This window comes from Hevea brasiliensis, chromosome 10 (assembly GCF_030052815.1).
Source record: "Hevea brasiliensis isolate MT/VB/25A 57/8 chromosome 10, ASM3005281v1, whole genome shotgun sequence".
Classification (NCBI taxonomy): Eukaryota; Viridiplantae; Streptophyta; class Magnoliopsida; order Malpighiales; family Euphorbiaceae; genus Hevea; species Hevea brasiliensis.
Window position 1 is genome coordinate 31,132,870 of NC_079502.1, and position 10,058 is coordinate 31,142,927.

The 10,058-nt window shown below is 31.7% G+C and overlaps 1 pseudogene; it reads right to left on the minus strand.

Annotated features, from left to right (window-relative positions):
- Nucleotides 1–1,847: 1,847 nt before the first annotated feature.
- LOC110648399 (cytochrome P450 CYP82D47-like) lies at nt 1,848–5,680 on the minus strand (annotated as a pseudogene).
- Nucleotides 5,681–10,058: the final 4,378 nt, after the last annotated feature.

The window sequence follows — 10,058 nt, forward strand, 5'->3', positions numbered from 1 at the left end:
AATTCCTCTAGTGGTTGGAGCCCGACCGTTATATTTCTTGTCTCAGTAGGCCTATGTTGAGAAAGTGATTAAGCATTTCAGCATGAATAATACTAAGCCTGTAACTGTTTCATTTATTGCCTATTTCAAGTTATCTACGAACACATCACCAACAACAGATGAGGAGATGGAGCACATGTCCAGTGTTCCCTATTTGAGTCCTGTCGGTAGCATTATGTATGCTATGATTTGCAATCGACCTGACATTTCACATACAGTTAGTGTTGTGAGTAGATACATGGCATCTCCTGGGAAAGAGCATTGGTAAGCAGTGAAATAGATTTTGAGGTATTTGAAGGGTACTACAGATGTTGGTTTAACATTCGATAGGGCTGAGATGAGTCATTCAATTTTTAGCTATGGGGATTCAAAATTTGTAGGGGATTTAGACAAGAGAAGATCTGTAATAGGTTATTTGTTTACTCTCTCTTGAAGTGCTATCAGTTGGAAGGTAACATTGCAAGCTATAGTTGCTTTGTCAACCACATAGGCAGTAAAGGAAGTTTTATGTTTACAAGGTTTAGTGGGTGATCTTGGGTTAGCACAAAACAAACCAACAGTATTTCGTGACAATCAGAGTGCAATACATCTCACACAGAATCAGATGTACCATGAGCGAACTAAGCATATTAATGTCAAATATCATTTCATTTGGAACATTATATCTCAAGAGACTGTAGTTGTATAGAAAGTCTCTACACATGATAATCCAACAAACATGATGACCAAAGGAGTCTTAGTCAGCAAGTTTAGGCATTGCCTAGACTTGGTTGATGTTTGTAGTGCTCAATAGTGGCCTTGTAAGGGCATATGGCAAGACAGAGTATTTTGTGGTTATTTTGTTGATAATAGAGGAAAAGCTAAGGGAAAGAATTGTTATTTTTATGTGGCTTGAATTTTGAATATGTCTTCATGGACTTGAATTGTGACCTAACCTGAAAGCTTCACACTGCTACCCGATTCAGATAAAAAGTGAGATCTGTGGTGGACCACGATAAATATTATAATACTCTGCCCTTTGCAGTAGAGTTGAGAGATATTCGGGAAACAAACTAGGGTTAGGGTTTGAGAGTTCTGAGTAATATATCTTACTTTTTTCATCATAGTGAAACTTTTTCTCTTGTCTTGCTTGTGGATGTATAGTCGAACCACGTTAAATCCTGTATTATTCTTTTTCTTTTTTTTATACTGTGTGATTGTGCGATTTGTATGTGTGCTTTAAATTTACGTGCCTGCTATAACAGAATCTGACTCCCAAAACGCATTCTCGTGGGTAGTGCATACTAAACTGCTTTTTGGCGTCCTTTCTCATTAATCAATTCCATTTTAGAAAATATGAAAGCCCTCTCACGTGTTGCTGCTGCTTAAACCCTTTGAAAAGTAAATTCAATTGCAAATGCTTAACTAAACAGGGCTCGAACCATAATAATGATTTTGTAGCTTTCCTTTGTATTTGTACTTCTGTTTTTTATTGTTTTATTTGTTTAGGAGGATATTGAGCTCTTAGGTTGGGTATTGCCTGTTGTTAAGAATTGAAGCTTCCACCGTTTCCTCTCCAGTTTTACTTTCAATAATAATATTTCGGCTTATAAAAAGAAATTAAAAAAAAGGTTCACTAAAGATACAAAGAGCTAACAACTAATTAGAAAATAAGATGCTGCAATACATTGATATTATATATTTTTATAATATATAGTTTTCTTTTTCCTTCTTCGTTTCTTGGATACATAAACGAAAACGTCATAACGTTATAACCGCAACCTGTACAGGACACTGGAGGAATCATACAGGAAACGACAACCAATATATACACTATAATTTCTCATGTATTTATTTGCATAAGTACAAAGTGGCTAACAATTATTAATTAAACATATAAATTTTGGGAATAGCAAAAGCCGTTGCTCTTCTTCTGCTATCCCTTGCATTAGATTCCGTTTTATTATTCATAACAACAGGGTGGCAGGCGAGGTGAGACAACAACTTCCAGAGGGGTAGTTTTCATATTTGTTAGTCCAATGCCAGGAGTCATATCAATAATAGCTGCATCTGTGGGAGTAGAAATTTCAAAAGCCTGCAGTAAAGTGACCAATGTCAAAAGTATAATATGGAGGCCATAGGATGCTGCTGGGCAAGCTCTTCTGCCACCTCCAAATGGAAGCAACTCAAAATTTCGACCCCTGACATCAAAGTTCTTATGGGTTGTTAGAAACCTTTCTGGCTTGAACTCCGTTGGCTCTGGCCACACACGAGGGTCTCTTTGGATTTTCCAAACGTTCACCATCAGCCAAGTGTTTTTTGGGACATGATAGCCACCTATAGTGCAGTCCTCAGTAAATTGACGGGGTCCAGGGATGAATGCTGGTGGGTAGAGTCGTAGTGTTTCTTTAACTATGGCCTGGAGATAAACAAGTCTGCTGACATCTTCATCATTCACTAGTCTTTCCTTTCCGACATTTTTTTCTAGTTCTTACTGGGCCTTTTTTAATAGAGACTGTTTGTCCAGCAATAATGCGAGTGCCCATGTCATAGCAACTGTAACAGTCCCATTGCCGGCAATCATACTCTGCAAATAATTTTACTAGTCTTGTTTCAGGCAAAACATAATATTATTTTGGATAATATAAAATCTTAATAATAGGCTCATGCTAAGTTTTTCCTAACTGATTTTCCAATTATAATAGCAAAATTTATAATATTATATATTAAAACAAAATATTCAATATATATTACCAAGGATGTGGCTTTGTTGATTGTGTCCGCATCATAGCCTTCAAGGCTTTTGCCATCAAGAACTGAAAGCATAACATCCATAAAGTCTTTCTCTACTTCAGCACCATACCTCTTCCGTTCATGCTCTTGTAGCCATTTTTCCAGAACATTGTCCAGTTCTCTAGCAGTTTTCTTCATTGCCTTCTCATGTCCACCCACATCCATCCATCCAAGAAAAGGAACAGCGTCCCTTAAAACAAGCGTCCCCAAATAATGAAAAAGCATAGTTATTCCCTCCTGGAACCGTCGCCCTTTTTTCTCATCACCAACAGCACCAGCACCAAAGTATTTCTTGCCTATAATGATCCGAAGAAGGACGTTCAAATTTAAGTCACTGAACCATTGCTTCATCTCAACAGTCTTTCTGTCCTTCCATGCTTTGTACAACTCTTTTATGAAAGTTTCCACTTCCCCGATTCTGATATGCTTGAGAAGCTCAGGCCGGCGGTTAGAGAGAAGTTCTGAGATGGATATCTTGCGCGCTTCACGCCAATATGGACCACCGGGGTTGAAAGGAAACAACGCATAGTTGTAGCCCATGAGTTTTGCGGCTACAAGTGCAGGACGGAAGGTCACTTTCACATCATTGGCGGTGAATAATTCCTTAGCCACCTCCGAACTACTCACCAGCAGAACAGTGTGTACCCCTACCCGTATAGTGAAAATTGGGCCATATTTGTCAGCGAGAGCACCCATAGTTTCATGAGGAGGTTGGGATCCTGATAAAAGGGCCAAATGACCCGTTAAAGGCCATGCACCCTGTAGTTGGGGGGCTATTATGCCCTTGAAATTAGCTCTAGATTTCCATTTCCTTAGCAGATAGTAGTTAAGGAGAAGTAAGGCAGAGAAAACATGGAGAAAGACAATCCATTGCACCTAAATTTTGGAAGAGGGATGGAGGATTTTCGTCTTTCAAATTAAGTGCAGAAGACGCTCAACGTTTGCCCACAGATATAATCAGAATCATGGATGGATGCATGATCCACGTGCTTACTAAAATTTATCACTAATATAGCTCGCCAGGACCCACTTACATTCATAATAGATACGCCTAGTTTAAGTAAAAATTTCTCTTTTTTACAGCTTTTATGCAGGTGAGAGTGTAATTAATGTTGCTACTTTATAATTTTTTTTCCTTGATGTTCGTATTTTCTTTTGTTAAATTTTTTTATTTAATATCCTCTCTTCTAGATTGGAATGTATGAGAAAGTCTATTAATTATAGTTTAGAATGAGAAGTGACAAGCTAATTTTTTTTCTAATCATAAAATTAATAAAAAATTAACTTATAAAAAAACCATATTTTTTACATGATCTTGCACTAAGGAAAGGGACACACTTTGTCAATATCATTTATTGTGTAGTTATAATCAATTGGATTTTATAATGTATATAATTTAAAATAAAAATAAAATGAGTGCCATAATAAAATTTTTGTAACATCAAGTCTCACATCGGCGGGATGCGAAGAATACAAAGATTTTATTTAATTCTTACCTTAATTTACCATACTATTTTAAGCTAATAATTTTAAACCAGTGTTTTAAGGGTTGAAAGTTATTTGGGTCAATTAAAGTAGGGATTTTACTATTGGTATTAGAGTTACTCTGATCAGAAAATTGTGTGTAGAACTAATGAGCTATAACTAAAGAGTTACAATGACAAGTGGAGCCGCCGAAACATTAACGAACCACCATACTTAAGGGTCCAATCCTAACTTAGTAACTATATCTAATATAGCACATCACTAGTATGTTATTTAGGTCAGTTTGAGCAGAAGTGTTACAATTTTACGGTTAAAGTTGATATTAAAAAGCTAGTTAGAATAGAGCATTAGTGTTAAAATCTTATCAATGTAATTTACTTTTCTAATATTAAACAAAAACTTTATACAAACGATTTTAAGCAAAGGAAAAAAAAAAACTCAAAATACTTACAAACATATATATCCAGTGGAGGATTTAAGAGTTTACAACAAATAAATGTATTTTTTAAAAAATGTTGGTAAATAAATTCGATTTAATAATATTAAATTCATTTTCTCTTAAATCAAATCAATAAAAAATATTTTTAATAATAATGATATAATTCATATATTTATTATAGAAATTAAAAAATAAATATGTATCATGTTTAGTTTTTTTTTTTTTATTTCTTTTTGCAATGATAACAAGTAACTTATATATATATATATATATATATATATATATATATATATATATATATAATTTTTAAATATATATTTTATTAAATATATATATATAATTTTTAAATTATATATTTTATTAAGTTAAAACTAATCTAAGCTGAAATAAGAAAAATTTTAAATTAATTGAGATTAAAAGTTTATAATTGAATTAATTAAATCTTCACCAGGGATTTAAACTTTATTTCAAAATCTGCTTTGTCTGGATATGAAAATTTGAAATAACAGATTTGCATTTGATTTTTAATATAAATAACTAGCAAATGGTTGATTGTAAATAATAACATTTTAGTTTTTAAGAATTTTTTTAAAATAATTTCAAATAATATTATTTTATAAATTATTTTAAATCCATATTAATAAGATGTGATTCACATTTATAAGTCTAATAATAATTCATAATTTTAATAAAAACACTTATAATTTTAATAATTTCAAATTATTAAATTTTCATCCAAAAGTTATTTGAATGCCACCTGTGTGGGGCAAAGACCTTACAATTTCTACCAACAGCAACCGGCAATTTTGTTATGAATTGGGCGACAGCCCACAAGAACTTGACAACATCCACTTCGACACGTCTCACATCTGACCAACCGCCTATCTTATCTCTTTCACGTTCTTGACCGTTAATATTTCTCCCAATAAGGTCTTTTAGTGGCATGTTAAATTAGATTAATTAATGATAAATTACACTGTAAAAATGTGTCAATCATCAAAAAAATAAAATAATGATTCACCCTTTACATATAGAATTACGTCCACGGGTACTTCATATTTCGCTTTCAATAATAATAAATGATTAATTATAAATTTCAAACTATATTATCCATTAACTCAATTACACTTAAGAGAATCGACACTACATCAAATTGCTCATAGTAAATATATTAATTAATCTCTCTAAATCTTATCTAAAAATAACTCAATGTATTTACTATTATAACTATTACACCATAAAGGATGTCTTCAACTTTAATTATATGGGTAAGAGTCTTTTTATCAATGAACAAGAATTACTCTCTATTGAATTCTATGTCATTTCTTTACTTTATGCTGAAGTCTCTTTCCCTTCATGGGATTGCAATGGGCAAAAGCCCATCAATAATGGGCAAAGCCAAATTGGCAAAGGCTCTCTCTGCAATGAGCTGAAAGTCAAATAACCTTTTTCACCATTCTTATATTTATAGTGATAATTCCTTCAATCCTAATATGATTAGAAATCATATTCAATTTAGGGATAGCACTAAAATAAGAGTTCTACTTTATATAGGAAATATTCCTCTATCCTATTGAGAAATATTTATTCTATTCAAATTAGAAAAATACTTCTAAATGCTGCAAAGATTTTGAATTATAATTCTAATAATACACACACGTAAAAGCTAAAGGAAAATATTAATCACGAAGAAGGTTTCATATTTCGTAAAATCCTCGTGTCATAATTATTTTTTATAAATTTATTAATGTATTATCAAATTTTTTTTTATAAAAAATTTGATAATACATTAATAAGAATTATAAAATAAGTATGGCATACATTTAGTTAACTGGCATACTTTGTTACTGCCTAAAACAAGTGGTGGTTTGGGAATTAAAAATATCGCCCTCTATAATAAAGCTCTACTCGTCAAGTGGCTGTGGTGTCTTATGCAGCAACAAGACTCGCTTTGGGCTAGAGTTTTGAATTCTAAATATGTTTTCCAACCTGAATGTGGCCTTCTGCTGGCTTTGGGCTCCACTGTTCCGCTCTATGGTCTGATATTCAAAACTTGATTTGTCTAGTTGGTTCAGGCTTTTCCCATCTAAATCATGTGAGATACGTAATTGGTAGAGGTTATGAAATTAAATTTTCGCAGGATAAATAGATAGTGGACTCTGCCCTTAAGTCCTCCTTCCCAAGACTATTAAATCTTGCTAATAACCAAGACGCATTAGCTGGTGAATTGAGTTGTTGGCAGTGGCGTAGCCTGAATTTTTGGTCAGTGGGGACAAAAATTAATTTTCATATATTTAAAAAATAGTTAAACAAAAATATTTTTTATTTACAAAATTTTGTCATTAGAAATAAATAAATATGTTTTTAATAAAATATGTCACATTTTAATTTATTAAACTTTATTTTGAGATGAAATGTATAATATCCAATTATATCATTTATTATATTTTATAAAAAAAATGATAAAAAAATTATATATTTATTATACATATTTTTTATTATATTAAATACGAATATTAGTAATTAATTATTAATTAATGATAATATATATGTAATTTGTTCATATTAAATGTGATTTTTTTATATACTTTAGTCCATACACTATAATTAGGTAATTGTTAAATGTAAAAAACTCATTGAAGATTTTCAAGTTATTTTTTCAGTAAATAATTAAATAATTATTAAACTTTAATATAGTCTAATCAAAATTTGACTCTTGTATATCAAATCTTATATAGACTAGGGGGAAAATTTTCAATAGAAACATTGAATAAAATTTAGTAGGGCCATGAAGAGGGAAAAATATATATATATATATATATATATATATATATATATATATATATATATATATATATATATAGAAAGAATTTTAATGGAAACTATTAATATTTAAAAAAAAAAAAAGATTCAGTGTGGTCAATTGACCCCACTGGTGGAGCCATAGCTCCACCCTTGGTTGTTGATTTGATAATTCGTGGGAATGGAATTTCTCTTAGCGACGCAATCTTTATGAATGGGAACTATAGCTCCTCGCTCAACTTCTCTGACTACTGAACTCTATCAAGCTCTGTTCTTCCAAGAATGATAGGCTTGTTTGGGAACTTGTGAATAGTGGAGTATTTTCGGTGAAATCCTTTTGTTGATGTCTCCTTAATGCCTCATTTGAAATGTTGAATTTCTTTAAGCAAGTTTGATTGGAATTAGATCCTCCAAAGGTTGAGAACCTAGTTTGGTTCATATGTCATAGGAAACTATGTTCCAAATATTATTTGTGTGCCTTGGGTATTGCGAAACCATGTAATGATTTGATGATTTTTACTATCCCAATCCTCAAGAAGGTCAGCAAATTTTGTATCAGTTTCATCGTTCTCTCTTGTCGGCATAGTGATATCTTCGGTAACAATACGCCAAAGCTTGCGACCTATTAAAAAACTTTTCATTCCTTGAACCCAAAGATTATAGTTGGAACCAGTCAGAACTGTTGCAATAGGTTTTGAAATATCAGATTTCTTCATTGATAACAAGATGAGGAGAAAAAAAAAATGGTATAATAACAGGAATGAAAAAATGAACTAGAACAGGTTGTAGAGAGAGAAGAGAGACCCCAGAAACTAGAAATAAAAGCTTTACGGCTCTGATGCCATGTTAGAAGAAAGAATACAAGTAATGAAGGAAAGGATTGTGTATTTGTCTGTGTCTTATTTACAGAGATATTACATCTATTCATACATAAGAATATGGGCTAATTTAGACAAGAATAATAATTGCTGTAATTATGCTACACAAATCTCCTATAATCATGCTAATTGTTGTAATTATGCTACACAAATCTCCTATAATCATACTAATTGTTGTAATTATGCTAACAGGAATTATTCCACAAACTTAGAATCTCTGCCCTTGTTGCCATTCTAATGTTTTGTATATCTTTCTGTTTTGCAAATTTTTGTGGCTTATTTAGAGTTGATTCTTGAATTGGTGGGGTGTTTTTTTTTTTTTTTTTTTTTTTTTTTTTTTTTCTATATTCCTAATTCAATGTCCTTGTTTCTTGATCAATGGAGGTCGTTGGTTTATGGTAAATTTCAGGTTAAGTTTTGGATGCTTCTTGTGCATGCTATCATTTGGTCAATTTGGATTTCGTGCAATAACAAAATTTTTTAAGAGAAGGATGTCTCAACGGGTGATCTTTGTAGTTTTGTTCTTTTTCGTGTAGTAGTGTGGTTAAAAGCCTTAGACACTGTTGGAAGTTGATGTATTTTTGGATAAAGATTAGATGAAAATCTTTGTGTAGAAGAAAAGAAACATAGCCATACCTAAGTATGGGCACATGTTGACTAAAGCAAGCAATATTTCTCTATAAAAGAGAAAAGCTTGTTGCTAAATATGTGAGTGGAGCATAGAGAAAAAGTGAGCTACTAAGAAAAGAGTTTTAAGCTACCAAAATGAAGAAAAAAAAGAGAATGAAAAGAACTTATTGCTTTAAATGTAACTGGTTGTATGTCCTTTATTTTAATATATAAATGTGTGTTTCTCTTCATCTCATTGTCTCTTTTATTTTGCATGTTACAAAGTTTTGTTTTGTCTTCAATGAAATACAAATCTAGCTCCATCTCCTTTGTTTTTCCAATATGGTATCAAAGCCCAAATGATCTATGAAGGCCTGTTTCAAAATCATTGTAGACTTGCTGAAGCTACTTGAAGAAGACTTACATGTCTATAAACTAATATTTTAGACCATCATGTCTTTAAATTGATGTTTCAGACATGCAAGTCTTTAAACTATAGAGAAAAAAAAAAAAAATCTTAAATCAGCAAGTCTTTAAATTGGAGATTTAGACCTGTAAGTTTCAAAACTGCAAGAACCTTTATTTGAAGGGACCTAAGTATGTCAAAAAACTGCAAGAACTTATGGGAAGGGACCTTAGCAGGTCCAAAAACTATAAAAGAAAATTTGTTATTCAAAGGCATGAGCCTTCTTTTTTTTTTTTTTTTTTTTTTATGAATCCTTAGTTGCTTTAAAAGAGGAGCTTGTTGTTTGTAAGATGGCCAACAAAAAAAATATCATTCTTTGAAGTTATTTGAAGAACTCATGATCCAAGATGAAGATGTCCACCTTTATCAAAAATCCCATCAAGGAGGAGTGTTGGAAGTTGATGTGATTTTTGGATAAAGATTAGATAAAAATCTGTGTAGAAGAAAAGAAACATTATAGATATTATAAAGCTGGGCATTGAAATAGAAGCACACTATATTAACAAGTGGCTTCATATATTATAGTCACTTGGCACCACAAAATCTTGATATTCCTCAATTTTTACAC